The 21,781-nt window shown below is 32.4% G+C and overlaps 1 protein-coding gene across 1 annotated transcript in view; it reads left to right on the forward strand.

Annotated features, from left to right (window-relative positions):
- The first annotated feature begins 202 nt into the window (after positions 1-202).
- The window catches only part of LOC126840943 (G1/S-specific cyclin-E1), a 29,379-nt gene continuing 7,800 nt past the window's right edge, over positions 203-21,781 (forward strand). The window contains exon 1 of the mRNA XM_050576982.1: positions 203-341. The gene's annotated coding sequence lies outside the window, so the exon portion shown is untranslated. The remainder of the gene's footprint in view (positions 342-21,781) is intronic.

Genomic DNA, 21,781 nt, shown 5'->3' on the forward strand with positions numbered 1-21,781 from the left:
AATCGTGATAAGATCACACGAGCTTATCATATTGTTATCACATATTATAATAATTATACCAAATTTCCCGCGGTTTTAGTCATTATATCACTCGTATAATGTATATATGATTATAATATTGCATACAACATGCACGATGATAGTATAAACACAGCTGATTAGGTTTGAAAAAAAAAGAAAAAACAACAACAAAATATACAACAATTATATTGCTGATGGTCTGTGGCGGTATTTTCCTATTGTGACGCAGGCAAAGCCAACAGGTCGTCCCAAGGAAAACCGATTTAAATAAAAAATACTTTCGTCACGACAGCCGCAATCGATTGACTTTTGATTTTAGGGTAAGTTTTTCATTTTGTTTTAACTACCCGATTTAACGAGTATACACACGCCAAAGGGCATGATCGATTTTAATTTGTAATTATTTCCTAACGAAATTATTATGTATTTTAAATAATTATTCTGCACCGCACGTGTCACGTCCCGGAAACCGTTTATAAATTGGTTAGAAAAACCCTTTTATTGTCAGGATATATGTTTACAATTAATATTCAAAGGTTTTCCTACGCCTAAGCTACAACGATTTTGAAATATAACGTTTTTAACTATAATTTTTCCCTCGAAGGAACTGTTAGTAAAAACACATTTTTTTAGAAATAATTAAAATAGTAATTTTAATAATTTTTATTTAAAATATCAACGCCCATTAACGATTATATTATATTTTAACTAATTTTTACTGAGAATAAATTGCTTGAACTTCAAAAGTTGTAAACGTTAATAACAGAATAAGTCATTTTGTAAATTGATAAAAGTGTATTGATTAACTTGCTATATCATGTTTTTATAAAAACAGCTGATCGAAATCTTCTTAACAATTACCAACGCTTTAACACGGACAAGTAAATTTGATTTTAGAATTCGGTAATAAAAATAATCGTAATCGCAATATTACGATTATTATTATTTACCATAAATATTATTATTTTTAATTAGATTGAATTATATTGATATTGAATTTATGTAGCACACATGATATAAAAGGAAATCAATAAATTTTAATACATTTTGTGGTTTTTCAACTATTTGTAGAAGTTAAGTTATCTATACACCTTTACTAAAACCATGACTTTTTTAGGTTTTTATACTTACTTATCATCAGTAACTTTACTCGATTGTTTTTCCTATGTCATAGAAAATTACATATTGTAACTATTAATGTATTTTTACAGAATTATATTTTTTTATTAATTTGCCTGATGTGTTGAACAGAAAAGAGCATTATAAAAGAAAGGTTTTACAAATTTATACATTTGTAGGAGAAACTAGATAATGTTATTATTATCAGATCAGCTCTAAAGTTCAGCTTTTCTCTTCAAAAATATTGACCTAATAAAATGAGCACTATTAAAAGAGTAGTGATTGACTTTACAAAATTTAATGATATTCGCCCCATTGAGTTCAGATTGACTGTACTTAGTGAACACTAACCATATGGCGGTTGTAGAAATAATTCAAGGAAATTATCCCTCTAATGCAACTCTTAACATTTTTAAACCTTAAGCAGAACTGCGAACAACATTATCCAACAATTTTGCATACAGGGATTAAATATGTGTTGATAAGGGTTAAAAATGTTATTTACTTTAAAAAAAAAAAAATGTTTGAATGTAGAATCTGAAACTTATATACTATTATTTTATAGTTGAAAATTAACTTGGTTAGTGACCCAATAGGGGTAGAGATAGGAAAATTGAATGTCATTTTTGTAAACATATTAGGATTTTTTTCAAGGTGTGTGATGTGATGGGAGAATAAAAGGTCTTTAAATATCTTGAAGGTTTTAAGGTATTACCTAACCTGAACACAAAAAATAAACTAATGTTTAAGAAGCATACTCGTTGTCGTAAACCTTTTTGTATAATTAACATAAGGTAGTACCTAAAGTTAGTAAGTAAGAAAAAAAGTAAGATATTAGTTTCTAGCTTTAAATATATTTTGTTACAATATATTTAAATGAATAATTTATAACAATTTTTTTTATTGATTAAATAAATAAACAAAAAAAAAAAAATGTACAAGAGCTGTTACATTCATTTTGTTTTATTCTTAAAAATGTACCTATTGCATTTTTTCTGCTATAACAAATATCTTACCAAAACCACTTTCCTAAATATCTTACCAATGCCACTTTTAGCGAATAAAATTTTAATTTGTTAAAAAGTTGCATACCATTTTTTTAAAATTTAATACATTATTAGTTGTATAACTTATTATAATAATTGAGATTTGTTTTAGTATATTACAAACTTTGCTACAAGTTTATTCAGAAAATATTATTTTCATTTACTTTATTTTGACTAAAAGATCAAAAATCAACATATTTTTGTTATTTTTAAAAAAAGAATTTTAAATACAAAGTAGTATTTTCTTTTTTTTTAAACAAATATTTATTTATAATCATCTATTAAAGAATGGTTTAATAATTAAAATTGGCTTGCGATTAAACAAAAAGCAAATAAGTTCAAATTGACTAGAAAATTACTACATTTTTATTTGTAATGGTTTTAGATTGCCAAAATTATAACTTACCCTATTGTACATTTTATAAATTTTTGATTATCAAAAATTATTTTTTTCTTTTGTACATAGTAACATCAATATTAGAACTTATTTCATAAATTTGCATTATTTTTGTGTTCTATTGTTAAAGTTTCTTAATTTTATATTGTTTCTAATCATTGAACAATTAGGTATGTAATATTTGTACTTCAACACAAAATAGTAAAAACTTAATTTTGATAGTTGGTTTTAGTATTGTGGTTTCTATAATTAAGGATTAATTAACAAGGGAAATCGACTCTATAATATTATGTTAAATAGTACAGTAAATTATTAAACTTAGATTATTAGACTATTTATAATTTCTTGTCCCTGTATTACTTAACTATTTATAGAAAAATGTTAAATTAATACATAATCCAATAACTAATTTTTAGTTAATCGTAATATATTTCAATATGAGTGTACCCATTAACAAATAACGCTTCAGTACAAAACTAGCAAAAGACTGATTGATTTATAATCATTCCTTAAGCAACTTTAGGTGTTTGTAAATTGTGATTTAAAAAAATATATTACTTTTGTTTGTTTTAATTTAAAGATTTATTTAGAATAATAATTTACAAATCTCTCAACTTTTGTAGGGAACCATTTTAAGTCTATACAACGTTTTTCTTCAAATTTTGAGTTGTGGTTTTAAAATTGGACAATGATATGGGTATAAAATAAAAATAATTAATTTAAAACTTTATATAATTGAACTTGCACATATTCTTATTTTTTTTAAAAAATCCAATTGTATTATATACATGTAATTTTAGGGGTGATTAATTTTAACATTTTTTTTTCCTAAATTGACTGCTATTGAATAAATGAAAAGTATGGAAAGTGAATAAAAATAAATTAGGATATTGATTAAATTTCAAAATTTTAATGTTGATAAATAATAAGTATTTATTTAATTTATGTTACTTAAACTTTGATATAAACAGAAATATTAAAATTTAATTAACATATCATTTTACAGTTATCACATCTAAACAGTATGAAATATTTTAATTTATCATTTTATTTCAATAACATGAATCACTATATTATATTAATAAATATACTATCAAGTAGAATTTTGATTAGTTTTCCTCAACCCTTTTGTTATCTGATTTTTTTATAAAAAAATATTTGGAATGTCGATTATGTAAAATATAATTTAGACAGTAGCAAAACATCTTAAGGTGTAAAAAATATCCACAAAAAACAATGGATTTATACTATACTATAGAACATAACGTTTGTGTTAAGCCCAGCTAATGGTTTGATATTTACCCAAAAATATGGGATTTTTTTAAGTTTATGCATACCCAAACAAATGTAACTAGGTTACCAACTTTGATTCCAAGCATAAATAGCTTGGAAAAAATTATTAGCGAAATTCCTGGTTAAAACATAATTTAATGAAGCTATAAAGTGTTCATAAGTTTTACATATAATAACAAGAAAAGATATAAATATTTGAATTTTTTTAAGTTTTTCGATAAACTTAGTTTTTGACACTTTCGTAGGTATAAATTGTTATATATTGTATGTAAAATATTGTATATGCATGTATTGTTTATATTTTTCCCAATCGTTTCAATGCGAATTCTATAAAATTGTTCGATTTTTTTCTTTTAGGTTAGAACTGTACGCGTAAGCAATGTTTATACTTCTTATTATTATTCAGAAACTCTTGTTTATGAAATATTTGTAACATTTCTCGGCCAATGTGTGTAATATTATGAATTCGGCTTACAATGTTTGGAATTATCGTTTTTTTTTTTTTTTTTTGGTGGTGTAGTACATTATAATTAAACGCCTGTGTTTCGATATTCGTCACATTTATGTCCATATTTAAAACATACAAAAATAATATTATTATTGTAAATATTTGCCGGACTCCCCTACCGACATATTAACATATTATGCACCCCTAGTTGTTAACTATTTCCGTTCTTATTCGCCTTGATAATTATTGTTTTCATATAATATTTTAAACTTCGTAACAATAAAAAGTATGGAAATAAAAAAATACCACCCCATTTGAATGTTTATGAATGTATTACATTTATTATAATATCGTAAATACCATTGTGTCATTTGATCGGAATTCGTTTACTGGCAATAATGAAATCTAATAATGATAGGTTATCATAATGAGACCTTGGTTCACACGCCTTCCTATTTTTGTATAAATCGTCATCTATTATAAAGTTTCCGTTTTCCGGTTCACATGAAAACTATAAATCTCAGTTTATTATTCTAATATACATAATATATTGTCAGCAGTATTATTGGAAGTGACCTATATTGAATTTAATACGATTCTATATTTGTATATATTTTTTTTATACCGACATAATGGGGGGCGTCTACCACCGGGACCATAATATGTAGTTCCTATCACAACCCTTCCTCCCACAAGTATCCAATAATACGGTTTAATATTATAATTAAAATTTGCATTAATATAAATAGTTTTAAAAACTACACACATTCAAAATGAACAATTATGTTTACTTTACATAAAGAGCACCCTCTTTAATGTAGCTACAGTATAGATAACTCAAAATATTAAGTGTATATTTTTTGATATTGTAAGACTACTTCATAATACACTTACAGTTAACAAAATACTATCATTTTGAATATCCATTTGTATCCGAGATGTTGATATATTATTATTATTATTCTACATGGTGTATTATATATATATGACAGTTTTGTGTTATTTACTCTTTAAAGTACATTTTCTTAAAACGGGTTTAAACTCTTAAAATATAGGGTTATTTGTAATTTATGTTTAAAAATATAAAAACTATTATACGAAAATGTGGACATAGTGTTCGACGGTCAAGTACAATAAGTATTGTATAATAATATATAAGACATAAATAATTGTATTATGACACAGTATCTTTGTATCACGGTCCAAATTTTAACTAAGCACACTAACAATAACTATTTATGAGTATATCAAAATGGTCTTTAGAATCCAGAAATTAGTGTGATTATTTGTGGTTTTCGATTATTTCAATTAAATAGTAGAGGTTTGATAATCACACATATGCATTATCCGTTTTGTGTCACTACTTTTATGTTGTTATACTTACCATAACATAATTACAGGGATAATGTATTTACTAAAACTTAAAATATTTTTGTTTTCAATTTGTCCATTATTTTCATTGTCGGATTTTTTAAAAAAAATAAATTATTTTATTAACTTGAATTTGTTTTATTTTGAATTCATTTCTTGCGATTAGCTATCGTCACGTGATTTATACCATGTGCACTGTAGTATATTTACTGTATACCTACTTTGTCGATTGCTAGTTGAAAAATAATGGTGGCTATATAATTGAAAAGTCATAATTCAAAGGCTAATGGGCATTTAATATCATTGAGTATTAACATTCTGTATTTTATAGGTATATAACGTTTCTCAGGCAATTATTAACCGTCTATATTTTGCAACAGGGACAGGTGCTTGTCCCTTAATAAAAACCGCAGCCCCATAAACCAAAAATCATTAGAATACCTATACAGCTGTGTGGTCACGGGTCAAATTATAATGATAACTCAAAAATTAGGTATATTTTTTTTGTCCCAAACGTGGTTTCAAAAACCAACATTTTAATCTTAAATTCTAATATTTTTGTTTCTAACGTTTTTTTAAACGTATTGTACATAATTAAACAAGGTATTTGAAAAAATGTTTTTTTTTCTCGGAAAAATGCAGTTTTTAATTTTTTTTATTGAAAGAAAATGTGTAAATTATGATTTTAACCAAGATTACGTTGTTATAGTGCTAAAATTCGAAGTACTTATTATTACATATTTATTTATAAATGTCATTTCACCTTGAGGCTTTCAATATACAATCCATGTATAATGATAAGTAATTAACAAAAATAGCAATAAAAATAACCATACGGATACGATAACGCGATAACCAGTAAAAAACAAAAATTGTTCAACTGTTATTGACTAATAAGCATCGACAAAATTAGATTATATTCAAATAATTAGTAAATCTTTAATAATATGTACAGTTTCTTTAATTTGTTTTTACTTTAACAAGGTAAGGAATAGGTACAAAACTTATACATAGTTATTAAACATACTCAAGTAAAACTATGGTTAGTTTTTACACAGTTGAGATAAAGCTAGGAAGTAAGCCCTTACACAATTGGTTAAAAAATAACCTTAGGATCAGAGTTAGCAATAACTGTTTTTAAAAATAAATTCAATAAAATCCATTTTGCTGGGGATAATAACAACTACTTGCTGAGTTTTGTTTTGACAAATCTTATGAGGAGAACGAAAATAACATGGCAAATTACTTGTAGGATCGCACATTTTGGTAAACCTGTTTTAGAGTTTCTGTTGGTTTTTTTTTTCAATCAAATATAATTTTTGGGTACTTGATCAAAGTTTTTCACATTGATACGAAATCTTCGCGTCGTACACGTACTCGGTCGATTATTTTATTCTAAGAATTTTGCGCCAATCTTAATATTAATGTGCTGTACAATAAGGCACAGCTGTATGTGACGTCACGTATTCAGCAGCGGGCCACATCAGCTGACAATAATGATAAACTGTGTCTGGCGGCGGCGGCGGTCTGGTTAGGTTTTCTCTCTTTTTTCCCCTTCGTGCCTTTCTTTGTTCTCTTTAAGATCCCTCCCGGCCATTTATATTTATTAATTTTTTTCTTGTGTGTGTGTGTGTGTGTGTGTGTATATGTGTTTCTCTTAGACTCTCGGTGTCGACCTTCAGCATGGGAATGAAAAGACCCGTACGGCGGCATTCTTAAGTTACCATTTTTTTTGTCTGGCTATATCGGGATGCCTTTCAGGTTATAAGAACTCTTGGTAGGACCGGTCGAGAAGGGGAACTGGCCATAAAGCCAAGTACATTTAATTCACCGTTTGGGGTGAATGGCATTTATTTGATTTTGAAGACGAGCTGCTAAGATAATAATTATGTAACATAGGTAATGGAAATACTTCAGGGAATACACACACTTTTAATGAGAATTAACGTAGTTTTATAAAAATATTACAGTATAAATTTAGCCTTTTGTTGTGTCATTACCTTAGACGTTGATTATTTTAGCAACGAGCATTTATCACACTTGGTAGACTTCCTTTTCGGATATCATTAACAATTTATTTTTATCAAACTCTATCTATTTTCATGAAGTCTGTGGGTGTACTCATATCGTTATCCATTTTCCAAAATACGGTACCTAACTTTTATATAATATTATCGAAGATTTACTTAATCAAAATTTTTAACGGTTTATTATCATTTGACTTGAAACTTGTTGATAAAATGTTGTCTTCTCATTATAATTTATAATATTTATCTCTATCGGATAGCATCTTTGTTAAAAATAGTCCTGTCAATAGAGTACAACGATAATGTGTGGATATCTTTATCTTTACTTCCAAATACAGCATACATTATAACATTTATATAACTCATTGTTGGTGTATTAAAAAATTAAGACTATTTTTGTTTATAAGTCAAAATTAAGGGGTTCTTACGCAATCCTGTTTAGCAAATTCCAGCAGGTTATTTGATTTAGTAAAACTCGTAAAAGGGGTAGTCGTTAATGGGAAACACCTTTATTGAGCTGAATTCTAATTTTGCAGTTGAGACAAAATACTGGTTTATAAAACAGCAAACAACGATATTAAGCCACAAAAGTATTATGTCATGTGTATATTTTTCCCAAACGACAGATACTAGAAATATATCACATTGACAGTTTCTTTAAAATTGCACCAAAAAGGTAAATTTTGTCTACACACATGGATACCGAAGTCCTAAATTAGCAATTTTGCACACTTGTTGTTCGTTTAGTATTAGTTCATGTGTAAGGATTTCATGTAAAAGTGTTTTCTCGCCTTACCCGCACAAATTAGGCATCATACAATAATACTGTTTTACCAATCTTGTTTTTACACTAATGTCAAATTTGTTAGACCCACGTTAAGTAGTCAGGTATCAAATTTTCGAAGACCTGTGCGTTATGATTATTCTCGTAACGTCGAAAAAATAGGCGAATAATACAAATTAACAAACGGGACATTATTATACTATTATTATTAATATATCATCGTTCTTATAGCGCTAGGTGATAAACAAAGTGGGGTCTCCTTATCCATATGGTGCTCTCGCACCGGCAGCGACCATTATATCGTTTTCTGGCTTGACGGCTTTTTGGCTGTGTTTTGAATATTTAAAATATAGAATTTATATTATTATTATTTTTTTAGTTTTCATATTCATTCTACAAGACTGTCGGTCCCCATGGACGTCCTTGGTAGAGATCATAGGCCGGTCGTCTCATCCGGTAAATTCGCGCGCAATTTTTGCGACACACAAAAAACACGTCCGACCTTGTGCACAGCTGTTATTTGTTCTTATGTACACTTCTTCGTGTGAGATCGACGTGTAGTCCAGCTTCCTGTCCCTCTCGCATACACACATATTATATGTTATTATGGTATGGTATTCACCTCTTACCGAGAAAACCGAGATGTATAATATAATATTATGGAGCCGGTCCGAGACGGACAAATAGGCTATTGCTCGTGGGATTCGTGGGTTTCTCGAGGAGAAAAATATACAGTAGAAAGAAAGAAAACAATACAAAAAAAAAACCCTGCACAGGTCGCATATTATTATTATTATTATATTTTGTGCATTTTACAGTTTCGTTCATGCGGAGACCCGACCGATTTATTACCGACCACAATGCTCAATAGTGTTATTGGTGTCGAGTTTTTATTTTATTTTATTCTGATGCGCCTATCGGACATTCTGCTCTGCACTTGACCATTTGAGTGAAAAGCCGGATCGATTCACCGGTGCATTGTTGCTGTTTTGGCGCCTAAAGTGTATCCCAAGTATATATACACGAACTCTTTCACATTGGTCCTCGGCCATAATACTTGTCTTGTTCCTTTCATCCGGCTCGATTATGTTTACCACTACTACCCTGTGAAAACGCTCCCGCCGGGGTTCATTCATAACCACGAGAGCCCAGTACTCGAAAATGTTTTGGTTAATGACATATTTTGATGGTGACCGGCGACCACGGAGATCCTTGGTTGTTGTAGTTTATAAAAAAAAAAGGAAGAATACAAATTGAAATCTAAGTAACACGTTTCTTTCCTCCCAACCTTTATTTATTTTTTCTGCTGAACCAATTCAATTACGTTAGCAGTCGTTCAGTTCTCCGAAACTCAAAACGCTACACGATTAAAGTCCTGTTGTATAATATACAGCAAGCAAAGGCTAAACAGCAGAGCTAAATACTTATGTTAATATGTGAAGTGATGAGAACTAAAAGATTACGGCAGTTATCGTTGGTATCAATGGCGGTTGTTATACTTTTTTCAAAATAGAATTTGTATCAATAATTCACCATTTTTTATTGTGAACCTATTTGCGTCTCTACTCCAAGTTTCAACCTACATAAATTTTTAAAAATCTGTAATTATGTACAATTTTCATCCTATTTCTTAAGTCCAACATTCCGTGACAGTTATAACAAAAACCTGGGATTCATAGTATGTTTTTTTTAATATGTACTAAAAAAAAAAACTGCTTGTGTATTGTGTATAGGTCCATGTCTCGTGATTTTTCTATTTCATTGTAATTTATTGTATCGAACATCGCCTGTTAATCGGTTTTCGTGCGTTAAAATTCTACTAAGCAATCAAGAGGGGTGACCTGCATGTTACCTACACCTTGTTTTCAATGTCGTCTCTCTTGCTCACCGTCGGTTTTTTTTCCTTTTTCTTATTGTCTCACTTTCTAACAGAAAAACAGGGAAAATATTGGCGGCAAAGAGGGGTCTACCGATCTCATGTCTGAGACGAGGGTTTGTCGAGACGGCGGGAAGGAAAAACGCACGTCTTCCCCCTTTGGCGACTGTTGTTCCGGTAAAGCCAGTCGGCTATACGCTGTATGTTCCCCACGCAATACAAAAGGAAACTCATTTGAAAAATAACGGTCGTAACAGTTAGGGAAGGAAACAAATGGTCTTTGGTCGGTCGTATGTCGCCGCCAAGATTTCAGTCCCGAAGACCCCTAAAAAAAAAATATAGTACAGCTTATTGTCTATGGCTGAAGTAAATATTAATCCATAAAAATACTGACATTTTGTTCGAATTTCCATCGTAAACACACTTGTATTGCGGTCTTTTAACCCGATTTTCAAAACGAAAAAACCTCCAGATATTGTTCACGTAGAGGATTCACCTTGAACGGTCAACAATAACCTGTCGCTGTATAGGTAGGTCTCAAAGGCCGTCCGCTATTGAGACTGTATAAACTATTACTCGACAGGTCCATTATATGGTTTTACGAGCTGAGAAAATCCGTCATAATTGTCAACGTTGTTATAGGTAACGTCATTTATTCCCAACGAAATGGAGAGTACCTGAAGGCTTAGACTAGGATGTTTCATGCGTTGTTTGGCCACTGCCACCGGTGGGCTGGTATAACTGTTTTTTTTCGGACGCTCAAGAATCCAATAATTTTCATTCACCCGGCCTCGGAACGTGCCTTTTTTTACATTACCGAGGAATGTATGGGGTTTTTCTAGGTAAAATCGTTCCTTTGCCCCGTGTAGTTTTAAAAGGCTAATGATTTATTCGATCCATATATATCCCCTGAACGCGTTTTGTGTAACGTTTGTACGTATAGTATGTGTATTTCGGATGAGTGAAAAAGTGTGAAAAGCCCGCCAATTTCATCCCCTATTCGTTACAAACCACGGACGAGGGTACGATGCTATCCAGGTGCACCGACCTAACGCCGCGCCGGCTTGTCCCCTCTCTGTGTCTTCTACTTTTGGTTGACCATAACCCTCCATAATGCACGTGTACGATAGTTTAAAAAAAAAATCTCTTTCATGCATAATAATGTAATCTGCCATAACATTGTTAACCTTGTTAGCGCATAATATGCATATTGCAAACCGGTTGTGCTGGTTTAAACTTTTATTACGGCCGCAGTTGATTTGCGTTTAAATCACATTTATAAAGGTTTGCGCATCATCATAAAACGAAATATCATGTTAGACACACCGTGCAGGAGGACCCAAGTGCTAACCAGATAGTGGAGGAAATTCGTGTGTCTACCTGACTTCTGCGTTGTTTCGAACGTACACAGTTATTATACTATTATATATATATATATATATATTGTATTTAGTCCCAACATGTGCGATCTGCTTCCAAGAACGGTTTTTGCAGTTCAAAGGGACAATTTCGATATATAACATAAATAAACTGGCTTGTCCTTTTTAAAGGCCGACCTAATTAACGATTTCCGCTCCAGATTTCCAAAGTATAATAATTTTATTAATCCAGAGTCGAGAAATCGATTAGATTAAATTTTACACAAAAAGAAAATATATTTCTTAGCATTTATAACTGCTATGGAATAATAATTACTATTTTATTCTAATCAATATATATATATAATATTACTATTAAAATATAATAATGCATTATCTTGTATGGAATTTGGAATTACTGTTATTAACAGCAAAACAAGTTTAGGGTCAACCGGGGATAAGTGTAAACAAACAGTGAAATCTGAATGCAATTTTTCTTAAACAAGTTAATTGATTAATTTTAATTGCAAAAGAAAATATTTAATTTTATTATGTTAAATCTATTTAGATGCAATTTACAAATTAGGAGCTAAAAATCAGATCTCTGATAGATTTTAAGTATAATATACCTATGTTTTTATAAAAACTTAAAGAAAATTTCAGTCCTTCCCGTTACTTGTGCAAATATTCTTATTGAGTAATAATAAAAACGTATTATATTATTATTTTACGCAGTGCTCATTAAAACAGTTAAAGTTATTTTTCTAAAAGTGTTTTTATTTATAAAAGTCTACATTTGTTGTTCCTCATATACTTTATGTATGTAAATCCCTTTCCGGGCTTACTACATGTATAATGATGCATTTTACTATATTAGTATTATAGTCTCCATTTAAACAGTTCTAAAAAAGTCTATATTTAATGAGTTTTTTCGATTTCATATTTTTATGCCATTTTTAATTAACTTCTCATTTTTATCGATTTGTGTTGAGTGCGTACATATAAAATCATATAATTTTCTAAGTGTACTTTGCGCTCACTGCTTACACGTGACACGTGCCATTAACTGTAGGTCTTCGAGCTAATGCAAATTCAGGTGCAGTGAACTGTCAAAGGCAACGGTGTTAACGCAAAATAACAATATATTTTTTTTAAAAAGAACGCCTATTTAATAATGTGTGCAGTATTAAGCACGTCCACGTGTGGCCGGTGTCGTAGTCCTTTTGTAGTCGCGTTAAAGTCGAACCGGAATTGAAAGCATCCATCTGTCCGTCCTGCTGCCCTATTACAACCCTATTTTATTATTTCTTCGTTACACCTGGAGGATTTTGATCAAGCACCGTACTACGTATAAACAATGACCCATACATTGTTATGGTTAACAGCGTGAGCCATTATTGTGTGCATAATGCGCCTGCCTACTGTAGTACATTTTGATACATTATGCTCTTGTTGCATAGACCCTTAAAATAAAAAACGCAATACCTAGTTACCGCAATGACAGTTGTCTTCATGACAATTTCATATTCGGATCTTTTTAAGTCAGTAGTTGTCACTCGAGAAATATTTTTACCATGATGACTCAGTTCGCTAGTTAGGATGTTTGTCACCGATAAAACTTAACGGTTGTACATTTTTAGGAAAAGTTCAAATTATCATAATCATATTATTATTATGATGATTATATTAATATATAGTATAGCTAAACGCTAGCTCATGTGATATATCTGTATGACCTTGTATCAAAAATAATGGTCTTGTAATTGACTATTATGTTGTTTTCGAATTGTACAGTTATCTTACATTATACAGATGGTCAACAACCGTTAATAATATCAGTGCGTTCGATATCGTTCGTACATTGTACTAGATACACACGTGTTATGTAATCCGTAGCACTCCCTAGCACTTACATATTTAACTAATATAACCTCTTTTTTTTTTGGTATTTTTGTTCATTCCAATTCTATTTATTTACAAGAGAAGTTCCTGTTTTACTAAGTTCATATTTTTCACATTAATAGCTACTAGGACTGTTGAAGAATATATTATTACTGTAGAAGGATTACTTTTTATAGGTCTGGAATAGTAGCAGATTAGATTTGGAAAGCCGTATAAAATATAACATGATCAGTATTTATTTGTAACTTAAACAAGTTTTTCTCAGCAATTTTTTTTCAAAACGGAACGATAAAAAAACACTATTTCTTCAATGGATTTGCTTCTGCTAATTTTTAGATATAAAGAGCGTAAAACTGCATTTGTTGATTGTAAGAAAATCCTTTTTTAAGCTTTTTACACCAGGTTCCCCCTTAATGAACCAAACGGAGTTTTTGGTTTCGATACAAACGTCGACTTTTAGAATCTTTTCCGTACTTTGTAAGAGACCGTGCACTTTTATAAAATATATTTTAAGATGTTTGTCGTAGTAATATTATGTGTTGTCTATTAATTGCCACGCGCGTGAAACGTCTGAAAATCGCAAACCGCCGCAACAGCTGGTAGGTTAAAGAAAAATAACCAAGTACAAAACAATTGGAGAGGGTAATTATTTTTCACGTTTTTCTTTACAGAGTTTTCTTTTTACTGCTTTAGAACTTTGACACATATCTAAGAATGAATTGGTGGTCAAAATCCGGCGAGTGTCTTTATAGATATATATTTAGATAATCGGGTCTACTAGCAAGACCCATTTGATTTCACCTAGTATTTTAAAGTTATTAAGTGTTAAAATAAAACTTGAATCCGAAATTAGTTAAATGTCCCCTCCCCCTCCGAATCTCAAGTCGACGTATAGTTTTGAGATAAGATGTGTTCGAAATATGTTGAGAGAACCCATTTAACATCACCAGAGCGATACGACGATAGTCGTACTCTTTGGGCACATTTTATTGGATAAGTATTTTAACGATACGGTTCAAAAATCATTGTAAGTCAACGAAACCACTACTTATAATAAAATATGTACTAATGAACGCCGATTGTGACGTTTCGATGGAAATCTTTTCTTCGACGGATCTCTATCGAAAGAGAGAGATCCAACCTTCTTCTATATTGATACACGTATCGACCAGATGTTTATTGGGGATTGGCGACAATGTGTTTTTCGACCGTTTCCTCCTTCCCTATAGTGGATATAATGTACGTTTAAGAAATCCGCAAGGCGTCGGCGACACAATGACATGTACAGAGTGTACACTATCGTCTCTATATAATCCAGCCAGATTTTCTATAATAGCCACACACCACTCGGTGAAAAAAAAAATTACAAATAATGTAAACTCGTATAATATGTACCATTTTTTTTTTTTTACCCTCCGTATAAGCAAAAGCATACATTACACACATAACGTGCCGCGAGCGTATACATACATACCACCGGTGCTAGATTTTTCTATATACAAACAATATACTATTGCAATTTACCACCTGCGGGGGTCGACGTATCCTTACGTATGCACGCAGCCGCCGCCACCGCTTGATGGGGAGGCGCAGCACAGCTAGCTAGCTTCAATAATAATTGTCAGGGGTCGCGTGCCCCGTTACTACTTACTGCACTGTGCACTACGTGAAGTGTTACCCCCCCGGCCACCACTTCATCTCCCTTCGCCGGGGACGCGCGCCGGCGAATTCACGCTCTACAGACACGCGCAGCTGTCTCTGCACCGGCCCGCGTATAATAATATGCCCTAGTATTACTACCCTATGCTATTGCTACTACTACTACTACTACAACTACCACTACCACTACTACTACCAATGAATAATAATAATAAAAAAAAAATACCTCGACCAAAACCCCGCCGAATAGGTGAACTTGGCGACTAAGGTCCCCATTGTTCTGCATTTATATATATATATATATATATATTTATTTAGGGTTAACTAACTACGTGCCATTTTACGATGACGCAAAAGGGGTGAACCGGGTTGCACTGTAATATACAGTTTATAAAAAAAAGTATAAACCTATATATGTATATATATATATATATATATATGACGTGTAAACGCCATCAAACGGAATTCAAAAAGCCACATAACGCGCGAGCAGGGGGGTGAGTTAAATATAATAGGTACTGAAAATCTGGTCTGAAAATTGAACTGGTTTCGGAAGGGGGGAGCACAGCTAAAATGAACCGTCCGGATTTATTTCTATACAATACAATTTTAGGAGCCGCCATTTATAAATTAATATCATTATTTGCTTGATAAAAAAAAAAAAGAGATAATTTTTTTTTTTACTATAAAATTAATGACTTATTTGCGCTGTGGATTTATTTAGCACGCGATTTTTGTACCGTGTAACATTAATGTTTATATTTGACACGGTAGGTATAAAAGTACAATAACGTTTTATAATTATTAAAATTGTATAGAGTAATAATTGTAACATAACTATAAACAAATTACCAGCGCATCACTATGAAAAAAAAGTGTTTGTTTTTGTTGCACGCGTGATCTATGTAAAAATTTGCATATTTACTTCTATATTTTTTGTAAAATCCAAAAAATAAAAATGCAACTCTCGTTGGCCATAATTCTACCTCTATGAGGCATCGGAAGGGTTTGAGCGACCTAGATAAAATGTTCACATAATTATTATCTATTTTGAAATTTAAAATTGGGGGGATGCTCCCAACCATAAGCAGTGTGTTTTGAATCCACTTAAACGAATTGTGTCAACATTTTAAAATATAACCCCATGGCCATGGCAAAGGCCATGGCCTTTTACCTTTATGTAAAACCGCCTATGTGTGTTTGATTTCCATGAATTGTGCTAGCCAAAAATGTCTTAATAATCACAAATTTGGTCATTTTGTTGATACTTCGCACCGGAAGCGTAAAGACTAGAGAGCAGACTGTGCACATTTGTTATCTGAAGTTTACTAACGAAATATTATGTTAAGTGCATGTAGATTTATAATAATTTCGATACAATTTTGCTGAAACGCCATTATTTTAATTCGGTTTGTGTACGACAAGGTGTAGCATTATACATTATTATAGAGTACCATTGGCGCAACTAAGGTCAACACCTCAGGGTCTTTGGCCCTCATGATAACTTTATTTTTAAATAAACATTACAATAGCCAACAAAATATAAAAATATAATTTAACAATATATTATCATAGACCATTTTTATCAGTTCATAGTTGTACCAATAATTTGCATAGTTAAATTAGTTTATGCAAATTTGCTACTACAAAATTAATATTATCGACTATAACGAATCATTTTCAAGGGGCTATGTCTCTCTCAAGCCCCCCCCCCCAAGTCGCACCTATGTCGAGATGACTGTCGTCATTTTACTTCACAAAAATATATATCATGCCCGTTAGACATAAGATTCTACTGATTCTACTTGCATTTATATTGAAAGTAGTAGTTTTTTTATCCAGCCAATTATAAACACTCTCGGCTATAACTAAAAAATTATAAATCATAAAACCAACTGATAAAAAAAAGTAACCTAAAAAATAATTTCTAAACGTTATAATTGTGTTTTTATAATTTGGTTAGAGGGCCCCCTCAACTCTTGAAACCCTTATGCCGCGCATGTTTTCCTCCCCCTCCCCACCTGGTTACGTTAGGTTATCATATGCTTGACATTACTATGCTCCATAATGATAAATAATTGATTTCAAATCCGCGTGACACACATCGGTAGGTTCAACAAGTATACCAACATATATATGTGTAGTTTATTTAAAAATAAATAAACAATACAACACAAAATTCATTGGGCCTCATTTATAAGTTCGACCTTATCTCTGACCTTCCGCTTATGACGCGTGACAGCAAAAATACTTATCTATCGTCACCATCGTGTCCGTTCGAGTTTTTAACAAACATGTGTGTAAAAAAAAAATAGATTTTGCACTTGTTGGTTATAAGACGTTAATTTATGAATATTATTATATCACCGCCGCCGCCAGTACGTATTGCGACGTAGTCTCGGGTATTGTTGTAGGTCATATCTTTTTTTTTTCTTTCTTAGCATTACTTTTTTTAAGGTTTATTTTTTTTTTTGTGCAAGCGTTTGAGCACAAGGGGTACACTATATAGGTAATTACTACACGGGATAGCTGTAGTGTGAAATCCGATAGGACACAATGCTGACGGGTTCCACGTCTTTTGCCTGTAGGTGTTTTAGCGGATTCGCATTCCTGTGGGTGGTCAGTTTTTATTTTTTGCGTTATGTTTTAGGAAATATACCTTATACCAACCGGAGAAATAATACACGCCCGACTACCTTTAGTGTCTATAAAAATGCATTCCAGGCCTTTGGTATTTAGTTTTCGAATCGTGTTTAAAATTTTATAACGGCATTTTCTATTCATGTCAGTGCCGGCCTTACCGTATTATATTTATGTTTGTCATTGGAATCCAGTGATTACCCCATTTTTAACTTGTTTTTTATTTTTCTGGAGAAACTCGCAGTCCAAAGACTTCATAGTTTAAAGTAAATGTTAATAATTTACCTAATAAATTTCTAATAAACGATTACAATCATAAATAATTACAAACGGAGTTAGTCTTAGTAGCATTTGACACGTGTTATAATCAATATATTTTTTAGCTATCCTATTGGAACTTTGATGACACTTGTGACCCATTGTTGCCTACTCCATAGAGAAAGTTTCTATTTACACTTATTTTTTTTTTGAACTTCCCTTCTTGATCAATTTCATACTACGCCACTGCCCATGCCTATGTCTTTGTGCAATTATTTTGTTGACTGCTGCCAACGATAACTCAACAAAAATATAAAATATTCATAGAACAAGTCAAAAAGAGTCAATTCACTTATGCAGGGGGCAAACGTCTCCCACGATGCCAAGTCACGCGGATCTTGGACGTTTTTCGGATGTAACATATGTTTGCCTGTATAACGCGGTATGCGCACGTTTCATGCGTTTTATTGTACCATCGGACCGTGTCCAAATGAATAATAATAATAATTCAATAATAATTCTTTTTAATTTCTCGTGAGAAGAATACCGTGTGTTGTGGGTTGATCGTATTGAAAATTGTATTGTATTAAATGTTGAATTTAATTTGCGCCTTTTTAAAACATTTTTTTTTTTGTTTGTTAAACCGTCGTCGTGCCGTGTGAAACGACTTTGTGTGCCATTGCTCTTTGGCGACGACTTGTTTGACCACCTAGCCCGTGCGAACGTTCGCATAGAAAACGCGCTTTACGGTATTAATGTAATTTTTATACATAACTGTACAGTCCAACTGTTTTGTCGCTTTTACATAATTTGCAATTTTTTCTACCAGCATCGTTCAAACTTGGCACCGACGCAGAACGTACAGGCGCAGCGAGGTCACCGTTTGTGCGACGTTGTGTTCGAGTCAAGTTCAATAAACGAGTACTTGACGGTGTTTCAGTACTCACTATATAACGCCTTGGGTCCTATAAAGTAGCCTGTATCATACAGGTAACGAGTCATCGAATAAAAACTACATATAAACGTGTGACGGTCAATGTGTAAAATAAATTAAGTGATTAAATGCAAAAGACCACTTTTCAATCTTGCTTACTAAAAATTTGAATATTTTATACAACTTTTAATTGAGAGCAATTTACAAAATCGTCGACAGGCCAAAGGAGCAAAACGTGTTTTGTAATAAACTTGAAATGAAAAAATATCGATTTAAAAGTGAAGGGAAAAATCGAATGAAAACGTATGTAAGTGTGACGTTTGCAACCAATTTGATAATTGCACCACTAGGTAAGGCTTGAGATAACTCGGCATTTAATAGTAGCTCTAAACATTGAGTATGATTTTAATTTCACAGCCAAATGTTTAAGCATAAATTGCTTGGCCTTCCAAGTTTCGCCGATGAGGTCTTACCGATTCCTATAGGACAGTAGACGAATCCGCCAAAGAAGTAATAAGATCACTTCAGTATGTTACATCGATATGGATTACGAATTTGTATACATGATATTGGCTACTTAAATGTGGACAGGCGTTAAAAATGGTTGAATTTAATAGGCAACCTATCTGTGGTCTGTTAACACAAGTACCTCCGCGGTCGGGTGACTTCAATTCAATTTGGTAGAGGGCTAACAGCAGAACAGACCGCCCGTGATATCGTCTTTGGAAATTAATATTATGTATTACGGTTGCGCTTTAAGACGGTCATTTCGTTCCGGCGTCAAAGTCTCAACACCTGTCACCGGCAATGGCCACCCGCGTTTCCCTTTATAGATTCTTTATGTGTCTCCGAGACAACTACCCTTTCCCCCCTCCCTTTTTGAATAGTGTTATGGTACGGTGACCGTCGAACGGACATCCTTTCGGTCGGTAGTCATGATAATAATAATTATCATTACTGCGGACGATTACATCTCTCTCCTGGTGCCCCTTTTGCGGGGTTTTTACCCCAAAAGTTGTCGTTGTTGGCGCAGAGGGCGAGGGACAGGAAAAACAAAAATAATCATGTTTTCGCGCCAATAAAAACCGGACGACGACACATAAGTACATCATGTAATGTGTTCTGCGTGTTGGTTTCTTGTCCTGCACGCATAATAATAATATGTAAGGACAAAGGGGCAATAGGCGGAGGAGGACCTATATACATATGTACATATTATAGACGGTTCCTGGACCGCGTCGGCCTTGTAATAATAATCCCTTTTGTACAAAGACCTATTGGCGCCAACCACAACATTGGGGGAAAAAAAAATGGAATGCTGCTGGTGGCCGCCGCCGTCGCCTCTAAGTACTCTTGTATAGCTGTAGGTTAGGTATATGTATATATAATACACTGGTCGGCTTTGACGCAGGTCTCTAATGTGTGAGTGTGTGTGTGTTGGAAAAAGAAAGAAAATATCGCCTGTGCTGGGCAGCGAGCAACAGGTGAATCGTCGTTCAAAATTGATGCTTATTGATCTTTATGGTAGTTGTGTTTTTTTTCCCGACTGCCGCCTCCGACGATCATTTGGCGGACGTGTATAAATTCCCGTCGGGGGTTCTTTCACGCACAGAACAGTGTCGACTGCCGATAGAAAAATTATTTATACTTACATATATGTATATAGACACGACGATAGGTGTTGCCTGAGAAAAGTCCCTAGGACGGGCGCCTTTAAGACGGCAACGACCGTGAAAATGGTTTTTGAAAAACGCTATCCGAATCAAATTTGCCACATGATTTATGTACATATAATATACATTATATATATATTGCTATTATTATGCTTGACATAGTCTGTCGCCGCCAGCAGCAACAGTGTGCTCTGTAGTATGGTGTATTATATACCTAGGTACAACAATTATATTGTGATGGTGTTTTTTTCTGTCTGCTTATTACATGTGTGTGTGTGTGACATACATTCGATTTAAACGCAATGCATAAAATATATAAATTTACATTACGAACGAATTTGCCTGAACTCTAAACGCATGTGTTATCGCTCGCGAATCACACATAATTTGTATAATATTATACTTGATATAATAATCATTTGTACGTATGCGTCACATTAAACAGCGTTCTTACACACTTGTGCTATCTCGGTCGGTGGTGGGTTTAATCTTTTTTGCCTATAACGATTTAATGACTGTTGGCCGTTAATAATACCACATACACACCAGAAGTTAAATCGATAATTTTTATCGGATTTCAGTGTATAATATTGTGCATTTGTTATCTTTTTTGGTCCAATTAAATTGCAAGTACGCGTACCTGACGAGCAGCTGTTACACGCGCCATGCTGTTGTGATAAGACATTTTAACCTGAGTCCTCTTACCGACGTTTCCAATAATACCCAGGCAGCTATTGTGCATATTAAAAAGCGTCCCTAGGAATATTTTGATTTTGGGTACCTTTTTGGTTTACGCCCCATTGACCATTGAGATAACGCACCGCACATTTACCTAGAGTTTCTTTTTACCATTTTATGAGCCGTCGCACAGTCAATTTGAGAAAACACATTATTACAACAAAAAAAATATGTTGGTTTTCGGGATTTTTTTTATACATAATATTACTATACACTTCAAATATGCTCCGTGATAAT

This window comes from Adelges cooleyi, unplaced genomic scaffold, assembly GCF_023614345.1.
Source record: "Adelges cooleyi isolate 19-005CV unplaced genomic scaffold, UGA_ACOO_1.1 ACOO_flye_CR_arks_rails_tigmint_CR_PRNA_376, whole genome shotgun sequence".
Lineage (NCBI taxonomy): Eukaryota > Metazoa > Arthropoda > Insecta > Hemiptera > Adelgidae > Adelges > Adelges cooleyi.